This window comes from Lissotriton helveticus, chromosome 9, assembly GCF_964261635.1.
Source record: "Lissotriton helveticus chromosome 9, aLisHel1.1, whole genome shotgun sequence".
Lineage (NCBI taxonomy): Eukaryota > Metazoa > Chordata > Amphibia > Caudata > Salamandridae > Lissotriton > Lissotriton helveticus.
This window is the reverse complement of record NC_136070.1, coordinates 588220080-588237606: the sequence shown is the minus strand read 5'-3', so window position 1 is coordinate 588237606 and position 17527 is coordinate 588220080. Positions and strand designations below refer to the sequence as shown.

General features: G+C 46.5%; 1 protein-coding gene across 8 annotated transcripts in view; it reads right to left on the bottom strand.

Moving 5' to 3' along the window:
* Window positions 1-17527, bottom strand: part of MAJIN (membrane anchored junction protein) — an 801090-nt gene that overhangs the window by 311774 nt on the left and 471789 nt on the right. The window lies entirely within an intron of this gene.

Here is a 17527-nt window from a genome sequence, read left to right as displayed (position 1 = left end):
ACAGAGACCAGACATCTTTAAGGTGAACATTGAGATGCAAGAATTCATACGCAAATTGAAACTACAGGCTTACTTCATGGAAAGACCATCACCGGTTCTGAGAACTGATACCGGCCTTAGACCTAAGTCTACCTTTACTCCACCAGATTCCTTGGTCCCATTGGAGCTATTAGCTTATGAAAAAGCCATCATGACAGAAGTCAATAAACTGGATGTGTCGTCCACGAGAGTTTTTCACAACACAACAAGGGAAGAACAACAAGCCCTAAAAGCGCTATCAGAGGACACAAGTATCATAATAAAGCCAGCAGACAAAGGCGGAGCCATCGTCCTACAAACTACAGAGGCCTACGACAATGAATGTTTAAGACTACTGTCTGATAGACGCAATTACATGATCCTACATCAGGATCCAACAGAGAACCTGAGGATCAAAATCGGAGGGATGATCGAAGAAGGCCTAGCACACGATTGGTTGAGCAAAAAAGAAGGCGAATTTTTGGAGCAGAAAAAACCACGTATTCCGTACTTTTACAGCATCCCGAAAATTCATAAAAACCTCACCAATCCTCCAGGAAGACCGATAGTATCTGGGATCGGTTCGATCTTGGAACCCCTGTCAAAATTCGCGGATGCTTTCCTGCGCCCACTAGTACAATCAACAAACACTTACCTCAAAGACACAAAAGCGGTCTTACAACTCCTGCAGGACATACCTTTCGACCCAGGAAGTCAACTCCTAATCAGCCTAGACGTTGAAAGTCTTTATACCAGCCTTCCTCATGACGAAACACTCGTGATCATTGAAGAAGTTCTCTTCTCTACGGAATGGAAGTACCAAACACCACGAGGGCTGGTTCTAGAATGCATCTCGTTGGCCCTACAGAAAAACTTTTTTCAGTACAAAACCACGATTTATCAGCAGTGCCATGGGACCAGCATGGGAAGTACCTTTGCTCCGAGCCTGGCTGGGCTCTATGTACACCACCTTGAGACCACAAAAATTCTCAACAAACAGAATCCATACAGAGCAAACATAAAATGCTGGAGGAGGTATATAGATGACGTCCTAGTCATCTGGGAAGGTGACCGACAATCTGCTGAAGATTTCCAAATCTGGCTGAATAACCAAAATGCCTTCCTCAAATTCACAAGTACCATATCGGCCAACCAACTAGTCTTCCTAGATCTGAATATTTATGCAGAAGATGGGGGTTTAAAAACCACCACCCATTTCAAGCCAACATCGAGAAATTGTCTGTTAAGATACGACAGTTTTCACCCCAGGCACCTGCGTGAAAACTTGCCGTATGGACAATTTTTACGTCTCAGACGTAATTGCACAAATGTGTCCAATTTCAAATCACAGGCAGAAGACCTGAGTGAGAAGCTAAAGCAACGAGAGTACCCCAAGAGAATCATTGCCAAAGCATTAAAAAGGGCCAAGAATAACAACAGGGAGGCCCTACTGGAGGATCGAACTAAAGTACCCAAGGAGAACAAACGACCGATATGTGTGACAACTTTCAACACCATGTCCAATGAAGTATCAAAAATTGTAAATAAACATTGGAGGATACTTACATGTGGTCACCTAAACTTTGAAAAACCTATGTTTGCTCACCGAAGGGGACGAAACCTGAGAGACATGTTGGTACATACAAGACCAAAACCAACAACAGCAGTCACGCAACCGTCTGTTGACATCCAGGGTCATTTCCCCTGTGGGAACTGCAGTAGTTGCCACCTGACCAAGAAAAGTAAAAAACTTTCCTTCCGTAATGGAACAACTTGGGAGCAAAGAAAATTTTCCAATTGCAATTCCAAAAACGTGGTCTACCTGATCAAGTGCCCCTGCAACCTTGAATATGTAGGTATGACCACGAGGGCCATAAAAACAAGAATGAACGAACATAAGAGCAATATGCGCTGTAAAAAGAGCACAACGAAAATGGCAACACATTACCTGACTGCAGGACACTGTGTAAATGACCTCAACTGGACAATTATGGAGCAACTACCCTCTGAAGCCGGGCTCTTCCAGAAGGAACAAAGATGGGTTTTCAGGCTTGGAACCCATTTAATTGGGCTTAATGACGCTGTGCCTTGGACCCAATTAACGAGTAATCAGCAAACATTCCTTTAATTTTGCCTAAGAATAGACCTTCAAAAAATAATGAATATCTCAGAAATAAACACTGTCACAATGAGCAGCTAAAAAACCAGCGCTGTCACTGTTATTTATCTGAAGAGATTCATAGAAGGTACTTATAAGACCGCTGAAATGAACAGCTAAAAAACCAGCGCTGTCACCATTTAACACAGTCATTTATCCGAAGAGATTCGTAGAAAGTACTTCAAGGACCGCTAAAAGTCCTAATGCGCATGCGCGATAATCAGTGACTTTCAGCAGTGCCAGAACCAAACGCGCATGCGCTGGAAACGCTACCCTGCGCATGCGCGACAGATCACTTTCCATACGCATGCGGGGATAATAACAAGACGCTATTTCCATGTCATTCCATGACGGACAGAGAAGCATGATGTATGGCTAATTGGCGGACGCGCCAAACATGGGCATTTGTCAATTAACATGGAGCGGAACACCCATGTTAGGTAACACAGATGCTTCCGCCCAATTCGAAAACAGGGTATAAATAGCATGCCCACTGGTTTACCACTTCAGAACCAGCGGAGCAGCGTGTGGGGATAGACGGTGTCCATAGCGTCCTGTCATTGTGAGTATTCCATAGATCGACCTGAACAAAACCATCCTTCTGAAATCTAAGTGAGTAAGAATGATTTATTAAAACCTGCATCATTCTTCCCAACAGATTGCAATAATAGCAACACCCCAGACGTTCTTTTTGCTCATGAAGCCCACAAGCAAGCTTCATAAGTATGACCAACAATAACTCTAAGTACCAAACATGTGTGTTCTATGTTGTATGTGTTGTGAGTCCTTTTTCTTCCACAGGCTTTAAAACAAGCATTCTGGTGAGGTTCCAGGTGACTGCACCTGCTTGAACTACCCGCTACAAGGGTAACCAATGTTGTTTTCTCCCTTTTTGTCTTTCTACAGGTCATTGTACTTGTAGCAGACCGCTGTAGGCACACTTAGCCTATTTTTTTTGCCACTTTTCTGTATAATACACTTTTTATTTAAAAAAACGTGAGTAAGGTGGGGAGGTCGTGCCCCCGTCCTGAAGAAGGAGCTTGGCTCCGAAACATGTCGACAACGCACACCAGAGGTCCTGTTCCCTAATACAACAGCCCTGACCTCACACTGCACTTCTTTTTAATAATACCAGCCAGAGTTCAGAATAAATTTTTCCTTTAACTCATGCGCCAGGTATTTTTTTTTAATTTTTCACCACATCCCACCACTCACTTAAACCAAATACACCCCACACACCTAACACCACACATAGTCATTACTACTAGTGCTCCCGCGTAGTCGTAGGTCGCAGCACGCCGCATCCCGATAGAGGGGTGCGAAGACCCCGATGATGAAGCATGATACCAAGGGGCCTTTTGGTGTGTGAGGGGTATTTTACAAAACACTGAGTGCTTCAACACTCGTTGATCACTCTCTTCCCTTCCATTTTTCCTGTTGGATTCTCTGTGTTTACCTAAGTAACCCCGTGGAGCAAGAATCCAGACTTTTCGCTCTACCTCCCTCTATTGTTTTTAAACTGTCACACATATACATGTATAAACAAAAAAATGACACCAACTACTTGTAACCAACTATTATGTGTATTAAATCGGCCTTCTTCAATCCTTTAAGTTCAAGCAGAATTTGCTTCAGCAAAATCATGTTCTGCTTGCAGGAAGTACATGATTATGTTGATGGAGGATACACAAGATGGGATTGTGGAGCTCCACCTACAGCAACAGTGGTACCATGTCCTGTTGTATATGCCCCTGAAGTATGTCCAGCGCATGTTTTCTTGTGCAGCTGGCCAGTTAAATTTTTTGGCTCCTGGCCCTTCATACTCTTCTGCTGTTCATACGCCTCTGCTGCCCTCCGGAAATGTTTGGCAATGTCCTCCATGTGATGTAGGCGCATCTTCCTCTTCTTCAGCCTGCACAGTGCAGCTTCATCCAGAGTTGAATATTAGAGAAAATGAATGACGTCCCACAGGTCGTCACAAATTTAGACAGGTGACAGCATGATGATGTGTCATAATTATTCCATCGACGCCAGTGTTCAACATCAGATGAACATTGGTCACACCCAACAATGATTTCCTTACATGGAGTCAGATCAGTCACTGTATACGCGTACAATCATCTGTGATGAGCCACTCCCAAAACTGTGTGCGCACATACATTTTACATGAAAATATATGCACCCACTAACTTAAGGAAAAATCCCTGGTACCAACTTCACAACCATCTGGTGAAATGTAAATATAGTCACCACTTGTACACTATCTGTGATGACAACCAGGGTCAGGAGTAAGCCTACAACAACTCTTCCTGTGCAACTGGCAATGTAAACTGGCCTACTGCCAAAGCCACACATCCACATATGGACAGATGGCCCACAAACACCATATGAAGGGTCTGACCCAGACACAGTGGAGGAAATGCTCCCCTTGTCACCAACAACAACATCTACATGGCCAAGTAGAGAGGAGACCTAATGAGCCTCATCCTATATAACCTCTTGGCAGTTGCTGACCCAGTCTGACACACCATCTCCACCCACTGCAGCCTTTACATGCCAAACCAAAGAAATGTACTCTGTGATTGCTGCAACTTGTGAAAGGATACTCATACAAACAGGGAAACACTGTTCATCCTGGATACACACTGCTACAATTGACCAGCCTTGCAAGGTGCGTCCATGAGGGCAACATCCTACAAGAAGTTTAGTGTGTCATCCTAGGCGGCATGATCCATTCTCACAACATCAATGTACAGTCCACCAACTAGAACTCATAAGTTGTTTGCTCCATCGCTGAGGGTATTACACATTCCCAGATATGTCTAATGGCTGCATCCTGGATTTTGCCAATGGTTGGGAGGCCTACAGGTCTGAGCAAAGCATGGCCAAGACAGCAATATGAAATATGTGTATCATAAAATATTTTGCACATTCCCACCAACATAACTCTGACCAATACCCACTTATAGCACACACATCTACAACAGTGAGCAACACATGTCAAGCATGTGCAATCCTGTATTTTGTTGATGGTGGCAGACCAAGAGGATAGTGGGAAGATCTACAAATTATTTGGCACATACTGAGCAGCCAAAACATTACCATTACATTGAAGTAACCTAGTTGTGATGTTCCTTTACACTGTGTGTGACTTGCCTCCCACCAGAAGCCTGTGGCCAGCTCAGTCATCCACCACACGTTACACTCTCATCCACCTACTCCACACTCACACCACACCTGGTGGATCCACATGGCTACCTAAATACAATTGTACACAATGTACAAGTCCCACAAAAACTATCTATGCACTACAGTACACCTGCCCAACAAACCCATCCAAACACACCGTTGGCGGACAACTGCCCATCTAACCACACATTTGCACACATCTCATACGTACGTGTATAGTCATCATTTACATCAATTTTGAGCTGTGTGGGTACCTTACGTTACACATTGGAGTCACCTCCTGAGTTTCCATACACCACAAGCTGACAACGCCCATTCATGTCAAGTACACCTACAAGGTTCAACTTTGGCTAGTTTCACACTTGCTCGGTGTGACGGTGCCCTCCTACATGAGTGAATCATTGATATAAGCATGAGTTCACCGTACATATAGACAATGTTTCACATTAGACCCTTGAAATTACAGACTTATGCTCATCATTCGCCCTTGTTAGAACCGGGGGTCTCTAGTTGGCAGAGGTAAGTACCTTAGCCCAAGTAGGGACCCTCACTTCCAGTCAGGGTGACGGAATAACCCTCTGAGATAACCCCTGCTCACCCTCTAGGTAGCATGGCGCGAGCAGTCTAGGCTAAACAGAGGCAATGTGGATAACATTTGCACTTAACACAACAATAATCCCCAATCCACCACAAACTGAGACCACACAGGTAAGTATATTTTATAAAAATATATAACTGTATCTAGTTTCAGCAAGTAATTAAAGCAGTTGCAGGATAAACACTTCTTTAGAAAGCTGTTGCATTTTTATCTTTACGGGCTGCACTTTAATCTTAATAATGGTGCTTGTACATAGGAAGTTCTTATGCAAAAAAACATGTATAGTCTCAAGTTCCTTAAATCAGTAGTTAAAAAACAATATGGCCACTGATTCCTAATCAAGCGCTCTCCCAAGAGCAGGGTAAACAATGCCAGCGGTGAGCAAAATGGGCCCCTACAACGAGCCCCTGGGGTCAGGGACTCTAAGCGCTTCCTGCGCGTCTCACCCGGATGCTGGGGGAAGGGGGACTCCTTTTCTGGCGTTCGGGGCTGCCACGTGCGCCGGATGGTCTCAGGCGCCTCGCGCCCCGTAGAGCACGCTCGCTCCTTGCCCCGGCCGGTCCCCTAGTGCTCTCCCGCCCGCTCTCGACAATCCAACGAGCGGCGGGGATGCAGCACACCTCAGGGGACGCCAGGCCCGGGGTAGGGAACACACGCGTACTCACTCCCTCGGCGAGGACGGGTCAGGCCGCTGCTCCGGCTGTCGGCTCCTCGCTGGGGGGGTCACCGGCTCACGGCTCCTTCGGCGGCTTGAAGGCTGCTCCACGCTTGGACCAATCAGGTCGCGGCCCTTCAGACGAGCCCCTTCAGTACCCGGGAGTCAGCCAATGGCAGAGCGGCTCCCGGGACTCGGCTCTGACGATGCGGGGCCGTCAACCAATCACGGCCCACCACCACTGATGACGCTGCGCCGCACGGGCCAATCCCGTCGCGGCGTTAGTGAGGGGGCTCGGCTCCCTCCACCAATGGGAGTGCGGCGCCTTCGTTCTTCGGCGCCTCGGCTCCCCAAACGATCGGCGATCTTGGGGGGGGGTATTCCTGGACCCCGGGCCGCGGTGGTGATACAGCTCACAGTGGTGTTCAGTGCGCCTTGCACTGGGAAGGCCCACAAGTCTCCGGGCGGCCCCCACACACACGTGTGTCGATGAACACGCCGATCTTGGCCCCTCAGCAGGCTGGGTCAGCGCGGCGCTCTCGAGCAGATGAGAGAGAGCAGCCCACGCGCTAAGCAGGCAAACTGCAGGGTTTCACGATCTCCTCGCCACACAGCAGCTCCAGGGGGGGCACAGCAGGATCTAGTAGTCCTCGGGCAACCTTTATGTCCCTGGGTTGCAGACAGGGGGCCAGCTCTTCTCAGGCCCTTGGAGATTCAAGATTGTAGACACAGCACACAGCAGAGTCTTGGCAGTTTCAAGTAGGCAGGGTCACAGCACACAGCAAAGTCCCTTTCTCCTCCTTAGCTTCCAGTTAGACAGCAGAACAAGTCAGCCCTTAGAGCACACAGCAAGGCAGTCTTCTTTTAGTTCTCTAGCTGTCCTCCTTCCAGCAAAGGTTCCTTCTTGCTTGCAGAATTTCAGAATCTAATCTTCTGTAGTCAGGGGTCCTTTCCTTATACCCCTCAATGTCTTTGAAGTCCTTTGAAGTCTTTGTGCATGGAGGCCCTTGGTCCAGTCTAAACCAGTTCTGGGGGTTGCGGAGCACTGAGGTGTCTTTGGTTTTCTTCTTCCTGTCAGCTTCAGGGCCAGGGGTGTCAGTTGACCACCAGGAGGGAGCTAGCAGGGGGAGGCAGACCAGCACAGCCCAGCACTTATCAGGCATTCCTTCCTCCCACCTCCCAGGCAGGCAGATGTGCCCTTTCATCCCCGGGATGGCTCCGACCCTCTCCTCTGGGGCTCTGCAGCCCCCCCTGTCACATCCAGACCAGGCAGGCATTCCACAAACCCAGGCACACAGAAAGGTTTAGACAAGAGAACAACCACTTTCTAAAAGTGCTATTCTCCAACACAGGATTTAAAAACACCCTTCACTAAAAGATGTGTCATTAAATTCTGAGTTCAGGGATATCTTTCACTTACGTCCCATCTTGTTCCTATGGGAAGATAGGCTGGTATCACCTGGGCCCAGCCTCCTCCATGTTACTCTATGGAGCAGATAGCCTTACAGCAGTGAGCGCATAAAATGGCTGCAGCCCACTACCAGAGCATATTACCTGCACTAGTACATGCTCTACCTTATCCATACACTGCACCCTGCCCAGGGGGGTACCTTGAGCCTTCCATAGGGGTGACTGATGTGCACAGACAGGGAAGGGTTAGGCCTAGCCAGTGGGGACACTGGCCAGGCTGACATGGCAGTCACTGACTGCACACAGGCTCTGCGCTGGCAGGCCTGAGTCACCATTTTAAAGCTACTCATGTGGGTGGCGCAATCTGCGCTGCAGGCCCACTAGTAGCATTTGTCATCACCAGCCCTGGCACACACAGTGCACTTTACTAGGGACTTCGTGGTGATACAAATATGCCAATCAATATCACAATTTACAGAGGGAGCACTTACACTCTGATACTGATCAGCAGTGGCAGAGTGTCCAAAGCATCTTAATCAGCAAAAACGAAATCCAGCACAGCATCACAACACATGAGTCAGAGGCAAAAAGATGGGGGAAGAACCACGCCAAAAGGTGTCAGGTCTAACAGCCCTCATCTGCATCAGTGCTGAATTTGTTTGGGTCAATTGGTTCTGGTCCACCTGCCAGGATGAGAAAAACTAAATTCGAAGATGCACAACAATGGCTGTGCAACATCATTCATGAACCTACATACAAACTTGATTTTGCCTATCTCCAAACACTGTCTCGATTCTATGCCTGATCACATATCAATTGCTTGTTCACTTGAGTCAATAGTAAGAACTCTTGCTGTATGTGTCATTGTAACATACCAATGCAATCACATACGATTGTGACTAACAGATCAATGTTGGTTACCCACTACATTGCAACACGTACCAACTACAGTTATTACAGCAAAATGTCACTCTACTCACACATTGGGATTTGAGGGTCTGAATTACTAATACACCCACTGTACTCTATGCACTTACATGGTACAGTACACTGTAATATGACATTAACTTGAGTTAAATATGTGAGACTGATGTCAAGACTAAGCCCACTCTTCTCCCCTCTGCCTAGCACCATGGCACACTCATCAAAAAGTGTCAGGCACACACCTTTGCACCACACTGCACTGCATATGTTCCTAGATGATTAGAGCATGTGAGTGGTCCAGGAACCCTTGTGCTCCTGTGAGTGATGCACAGGTTAGGGCACCCTCACTGTTGCTTCAAACTGTATGTGTGATGTGCAGTGCTGGACACATGCAATGTTTGTAAGTGTGCAAAGATTCAGAGTCGGGATCAGCATGAAAACAAGTTACTTACCTGTAACTTTAATGCTCCAGTATTGGAATCTTTCATAGATTCACATGCCTGAATCATTCCCCGTCGTCGAGACGGGAGTCTCCGGTATATAAAAAAGCAGTGCTTAGTAGTATAGCAAACTGAAAAGAGGCCTAGGCCCATTTCCCTTTTGCAACCCATAGCCTTTGTTATGTAAAAAAGGCCCAAACTTTTCTCTGAACCAATCAGAGCTCCTCACCCTCTAGAACACTCCTGAGAGAACCTTCTGCCCCTCAGATTTTTCACGCACTTGTGCATATAACACACTTCTTGTGCTAAATCCGAGGTGAGCCTCTCAGGGGAGGAGGGTGGGTGCATGTGAATCTATGAAAGATTCCAATACTGGAGAACTAAAGTTACAGGTAAGTAACTTGTTTTCTTACTCCAGTATTGGAACTTTCATAGATTCACGTACCTGAATTAGAATAGCGAGCAGTGAAAAAACAAAGCACATTTTCCTGATACATTACATAATCATGCAATACCATTAGAAAATGAAGTATAATCTCATATACATATATATACATACTTATATAAAATGTGACTTTGTAAACAAAAGAAATTATGGATGGAGGGATGCAAGAAAGGCTCACCGTTACTGGATGATATTCCGCAGTACCGCCTCTCCCACCGCCGCATCCGATTCTGCGGCTGCCTCCAAGCAGTAGTGCCTGGTGAAGGTGTGCGTAGATGCCCAGGTTGCTGCTCTGCAGATATCCTGGATTGGCACTCCTCCAAACAATGCAGTGGATGTGGCCACTGCCCTCGTGGAATGGGCACGGACTCGTGCATTCAAAGGCTTTCCAGCAGCTTGATGACAGTAGACAACTGCACTGGAAATCCATCTGGCAATTCCCCTCTTTGACAGCAAGAAACCTTTCCTGGGTGCGCTGAAGGCGACGAATAACTGGGAAGACTTGCGAAACGCCTTAGTTTCTTTCAAGTAAAATTTCATACATCTCTAAACGTTCAGCGAGTGCAATACTCGTTCTGCCGCTGTCGATGGATGAGGAAAGAAACGTTTCAACACCAATGGTTCGTTCAAATGAAAATCAGTTGGCACCTTCGGAATGAACTTCGGGTTTGTCCTGAGATCATTCTATCCTCCTGAAACTGTAAGACAAGCACCTGAATCGTGAGCGCTTGTAGTTCACCTACTCTTCTCGCTGAAGTCAATGCAATGAAAAGAGCCACTTTTCAGGACAAGAACTTCAGATCTGCCCTATGTATCGGTTCAAACGGTGGTTACATCAATTGAGAAAGTACAACATTCAGATTCCATAATGGTGGTGGAGGCTTTACTGGAGGAAAGACTCTGAATATCCCCTTCATAAATTGTTTGATAATCCTTGAGGACCATAAAGATGGGCCTGACGATGACCTCCTGTAGCGGGATAACGCAGCCCAATGCCTCTTGATGGAGGCGTGTGCTAATCGTGACTTTGCTAACGGCAGAATGTAAGGTATAATTTTGATGAGGTGCAGCAGTAAGAGGGTGATCATCAGGTCTCTTACACCACAGACAAAACCTTTTCCATGTCGTCCTGTAGGTTTTGTTGGTACTCTCCGCTCTGGCCTTGGACAGGATCTCCCTACATTCGTGTGAGATGTTCAGATGGCTAAACTCACAGTATTCAGGAGAAAGGCTGCTAATCGCAAGGATTTCGGGTCCAGATAGAGCACCTGCCCCTTGGACATTGTCAGAAGCGATGGAATAAGGCGCAACCGAATTGGACGGTCCTCCGACAGCAGCAGCAGCAGTTCCGTGAACCAGTGTTGTCTGGGCCACCACGGGGCTACTAGGATCAGCCTGCACGGCTCTTTCTTGATCTTCAAAAGTACGCGGGGGAAGAGGGATTGGAGGAAAACCATAGGCAAAGATGCCGGACCATGCCATGGAAAACGCATTCCCTCAGGATCCCTTCTGGGGAAACCAGCTTGCGAAGTACTGGCATTTTCTGTTTTCCCTTGTAGCGAAGAGGTCCACTATCGGTGTTCCCCATCTCCGAAAGACGCTGTCCAGGATCCCCTGGTCTAGCTCCCATTCGTGGCAGGACAATGTTAGCCTGCTGAGAGTATCCACCTTGACGTTTTGATCCCCCGGGAGGTGTTCCGCTGCCAATGATATTCCTTGCTGAAGAGCCCATTCCCATATCTCCTGGGCTTCCTGAGACAGGGAGAGAGATCTCGTTCCCCCTTGCTTGTTCACATAATGCATCGCCGTAGTGTTGTCTGTTCTTACCAACACCGGTGAACCTCTTATCCTTGGCAGAAGAGCCAGTAATGCCAAGCGGATCCCTCTGAGCTCCAGCAGATTAATGTGTAACTGCTGCTCCTGCGCCTTCCAACGACCGCTGACTTAAAGGTCCTGAAGGAAAGCTCCACATCCTTCTAACGACGCATCCGCCGTTACCATTAGTGGAGCCGCTCTTGCCAGAAACGTCAGTCCTTGAGACACATTGGCTTTTTGTGTCCACCACTTTGCTGCCTGTATCATCACTGGTGTCACCCTTAATGTATCGTCGAAGGATCCCTCCGCCTGATGCCATTGGAGATCAATCTGTTCCTGCCATGGTCTCATCCTTAGCCTGTAGCAAGGTACCAGGGGAATACAAGAGGACATCGTGCCCAGCAAGGATTTGTACCTGCGGACTGAAAGAGTTCCTTTTTACCAACTCTTGGAAGAGGGACACAATCCTCAGTTGTCTTTCCTCGGAGGGAAACGCTTTGTTGCAGTCCGTGTCCAATATTGCCCCCAGAAATGACGCTGGAGTCGGACACTATATAAAGAGTAATGGTCCTCAGGCTACTGCCAATCGAAGATACAGTCTAAAGGAAGGATGAATGGGATGTGAAAATAATCATCCTGTAAGTCTAGAGTGGTAATATGATCCCCTGGGTTTAAGAGTAGCCGAATGTCTAGGGACAGCATTTGGAAAAAATTGCTTCTTACGGTAAGTATTCAGAACCCTCAGGCCTAGAATAGGGCGCTATTGCAGGGCATTCGTCCGAACTTGGAAGAAAAACAGTAGTAAAAAACCTTTTTGTTTTTGGAAGATCGGCACCGGTTCTATTTCTTCCTTTTGGAGCATTGTCCGAATCTCCAAACGAATCTGAGATTGATGCTTTTAGTCTCTTGACTTGTCTGCAGTGTTGGAAGGAGGGAATCGAAGAAAACTGAAGAGTGTGTGAATTTTAGTATATTGAAGGCCCATCTGTCTGTTATTGTCTGTCAATAATATAGATGGGAAGCAACTCTCCCACCAATGGAACTCGTGGAGAGGAAAAGCAACATGCAGCCAGATCCCTGAGGTTGTCATTGTCTTTTACCAATGTTTTTTCCCTTGACTACCTTCTCGTCCTCTAGGAGCAGACTTTGTATAGTTTGTTGTACCTCCTATTGTTGACAATATGGTTGTGATGATGAGGAATAAAAGGGGTTATCTTCCCTTGTTGATAACTCCCTTTGTAGGATGACTGGCCTCTTTCCCAGTAGCCTCGGAAAGGCACCTAACGGTATCATAGTGTACCCAGGGTATTTGTAGTATCTGTATATCCTTTGATACCTTGAAATGCCTCATCCACTTGTTTCCCAATAAATCTTAACCATCGAAGGGGAGATTCAGGATCCTAATTTTGGACTTCTGGTCTTAAGGCAGTCGACCTTAACCACCTCTGACTCGTTAGCACCTTCGCTCGCCTCATGTCTTATGTTCTCTGGGAAGAGGTCCATGTTAGGCGCCATGTTACACCATATATGCCTGTATTAACTGCCCAGAATAGCAAAGGCATTATCTGCTTTGCCTAAGAGAACAGACATGGATGAGAATCTCTGTCTTGCGTTGTCCAAGCATCTCCCCTCCCTGTTATGAGGTGTTGATATAGGCGTAGAGGGATTCTTAGATTCCTGTTGCGCCACTTGCTAAAACACGAAATGAGATTTTGGATGGTTTTGAATGGCTACATGAAATCGTATAAGAAGTAATCCGTTCGTATTGTCGACATAGGAAGCTAGAATCTCTCGCAGCTGTTTCCATTATATTATGGAATCTGCGGAGAATCCACCAGTCCTGGTGATGGAGATGCCGGAGATGGATTCAAGTAATCATCCCATTTTTTGTTGGGATCTGTTATTTCTCCCTCTTCCTGGTCATCATCATCATCTGTGGTGACCGGATTCTGGTGGTGTATTATTCGAGGAGTTGCCAGACTAACTTCTTGTTGTGGCTCCCTGTTTCTAACTGGAGTTGTAGGGATGGGATTTCCTGAGCAGCTGGTGCCGGCAGAAACCTCTTTCCATAGACTGCCAGCATAAACTGCAGATCTATCATCATGAAGCATGGCATTCCAACCATTCCTTCCTGGCACTCATGGCGATAGTGCTGTTGCTGAGGATATTGGTACTCCCCATATCACTCCTCATAGTCTTTCTCCTCATACTTCACATGTAATTGTGAGGGACTACTAGTGTATCCAAAAGGTTTTCACCGTCGTCGACGACCATCGTAGACGACCACCGTCGTCGACGACCATCGTAGACGACCACCATCGTAGACGACCACCATCGTAGACGACCACCATCGTAGACGTCCCCCATCTTAGACGACCACCATCGTAGACGACCACCGTAGTCGACGGCCATCATAGACAGCCATCGTAGACGACCACCGTCATCGACGACCATCGTAGACGACCACCATCGTAGACGACCACCATCGTAGACGACCACCATCGTAGACGACCACCGTCGTCGACGGCCATCGTAGACAGCCATCGTAGACGACCACCGTCGTCGACGACCATCGTAGACGACCACCGTCGTAGACGATGCTGTCGTAGACGATGCCGTTGTAGACGATGCAGCCGTCGACGGAGAGGCTGCCTTAGTCTTTACCTCAGAGGTATAAAACACTGCTTCCTGAAGGGTTCTTTGACCAGAGGAAGTGCTTTTGACGACTCAGAAGTCGTCTTTTAACATGATCTTTCCCCAAAAGCATGTCCTTTCTTCTCCTTTTCCACAGAGTGAGGAGATTTTGAAGGACTGCGCCCAGAAGACCCATGAGTGGTATTTTTCACAACAAGTTTTATTGATAAAGATGAGCATATGAATGAAAGTGGCATCCCACAATCCATGAGTGGTATTTTTGAGGGCCTTCTCAGGAAGTTCCCGTGAGGAATGAGTTTGAGGAGATTTTTATCTCTTATGAGATCTCCTAGATTCAGGCATGTGAATCAATGAAAATTCCAATACTGGAATAAGTCGTCTTTTTAACATGATCTTTCCCCAAAAGCATGTCCTTTCTTCTCCTTTTCCACAGAGTGAGGAGATTTTGAAGGACTGCGCCCAGAAGACCCATGAGTGGTCTTTTTGAGGGCCTTCTCAGGACGTTCCCCTGAGGAATGAGTTTGAGGAGATTTTTATCTCTTATGAGATCTCCTAGATGTTGAGGACACCGCCTCATCACTGTCACTGGGGAAAACCTCCTTTTTGGCCTTAGCGTTTGACACCCTATTAAAAGGCGGCCTCCACGACCTCTCAGAACTTACTTGAGAAAATGCGACATACCTTGAGGTCGGTGGCCTGCGGGTATAGACAGTAAATCTAGTCAGTGTGAGGTTCATCAGTGTAGTGCAACCTCTTGGAACAAGTTGTACAGGCTCTAAATGATCCTTTCTTCTCCTTTCCAGACATTCCTTAAAGGGTGTATTTGAAGATAATTTATAGTAGAACAGAATCCAGAAGAATTCTTAAGAACATAGTTCTTTAAAGAAGTTAAAAAACACAGAGTTTGAGCAGAGCTCAAACTAGACTCCCTAGCACAACGTGCGGTAGAAAAATCTGAGGGGCAGAAGTTTCTCTCAGGAGTGTTCTAGAGGGTGAGGAGCTCTGATTGGTTCAGAGAAAAGTTTGGGCCTTTTTTACATAACAAAGGCTATGGGTTGCAAAAGGGAAATGGGCCTAGGCCTCTTTTCAGTTTGCTATACTACTAAGCACTGCTTTTTTATATATCGGAGACTCCCGTCTCGACGACGGGAATGATTCAGGCATGTGAATCTATGAAAGTTCCAATACTGGAGTAACTTTATTTACACTGTAAAGCTACACTAACAGCATAAAGTCTGAGGTGTCAACACACACACACATGCCCTATGGCACACAGGATTGCAAGGTTGTGTGATGGAGAGAGAGTCATATCTCCATTGGGCATGTGCTCCCCAGCACAATATACATCATGCAAAGCACTGCAGCAACCTTGACAGGCAGCTGCACTGCATACCAGCGCTGTGGTGGACATATGGGCAGAAGTGTAATGACAGACACAGAAGGGGCCAGATTTGGTGACAACAAGGATGTGCCTTACTTCCTTCATGCATACACAGCACCAACTCACATTATGCACACCCTGACAACTTCATAAGTTGACTCACCAACAGGTCCATTGACCTCAATTCCAATGTGGTGGAACACATCCTACTCCCTAGCCACGATGTCAGCTCACTGATGCTTGACCTCAGTCACTGGTTGGGCAACCGAGCACCATCTCTCCTTTCTCTCATTAAGTGGATAGCGTTGACCCACACGGCCACCTTCCTTAAGCATGCTGGGCATGTAGTATAGGATGGAATGAAATAGCACCCCCAACTCCTCTGCATCGAAGATGGCGCATGTTGTTGGTCCAACCGCAATGGTGTTCCTCTTCTGGCTTGCCTTGGGCATTTTTTTAGTGATGGCAGACACCTATTAGCAATTTGAACATCATCATGACAGGACGGGCCAGATTCACATCATTAGTAAGCAGTGCAGAGCATCTGCATCAAAAGCTGCACTAGGCCGGGTGAGGAAGAGGGAACTGGAGAGTGCCATAGGTTCATGACAATTCCACTCTCCTCCCCTCTCCCTACCTCCTGCGGAGTCATGTGCGGCTGTGCCCCACAGACGCAGCTTTGTAACATAGCACAAGGGTGTCTCAGTGAGTCCTGCATGGTCTTGCACATTACTATGCAACAACGGACTATGCACTTTGCATGTGTGCTGCTTAGTGCAGCACGCATAGCAGGAATAATGTGTATGCAAAGATTTAGAAATTTGGAGTGGTGATTAGACATAGACGTATATTCCTGCCATAATTAACTTTACTGCATGGTAGATGTAAGTGGGTGTAGCGATAAGTAATGTGGGCTGGGTGAGGTTCACAAAAGTGGCACTACCCAGCCACAATATTAACATTCCCAGATCATGTTATCTGTGTAATACTGGTGTTGCGCAAGTAAGTATCCCACATGTTCAGCAAAAGCAGTGCAGCGCACAGCTTTGCTTTACTTAGCGCCGAGGGGGCATGAGCTGGTTGGTAGATGGCAGTTCACCCTAATACAAACAAAGTCCATAATAAATAATTATATATGGATGAATAAAACCCAGAGGATAGCAGCAAAACACACTTACAAATGGGTGCAAGGCAATTCCTCACATCTAAACCTACTGCCAAGCAGCAGTGCTGCTGTGTCTGTTAAAATGGGGGAAAACAGCAACAAATAATAGTGCTGAATTGATCTTCTAATAGTGGGTGTTTCCCTTTAGGAAGTAACATGACTTCTATACTCTCACAGAAGCTGGGGGCAATATCTGTGACCTATAATGCATGTCACTATGGTGGTATTAGATACCACGGCTGTTAAAACAGGTTTGATGGCCTCCCCATTCACACTAATGTTTTAATAGAGGTTTTTCTCTGGCCCTGGATAAACACGCTTTCCTGGAGTCGAGAGAAAATTGATGTGTAATGATAGACAGGAGCAAATGAAAGTTATTAGAGGCACCAGAACAGAATAAAAAAAAATCCCCCATGGTGGTAAAACAATGTATATATGCAGGCATATCTTCGCCTTGCATACACACACTCGCCCTAGACATTAAGGTTAGGGACTGCATAGTCGGAGTACGATCAATTCTCTATATTAGTTTTTATGCCTGCATATATATATATTGTTTTACTACCATGGTGGAATTTTTTTATTCTGTTCACTGTTCTGGTGCTTCTAATAATTTAATTTGCTTCAGTCTACTGATCATTGCAGCACATATATTTTATACAAGAATCATGCTG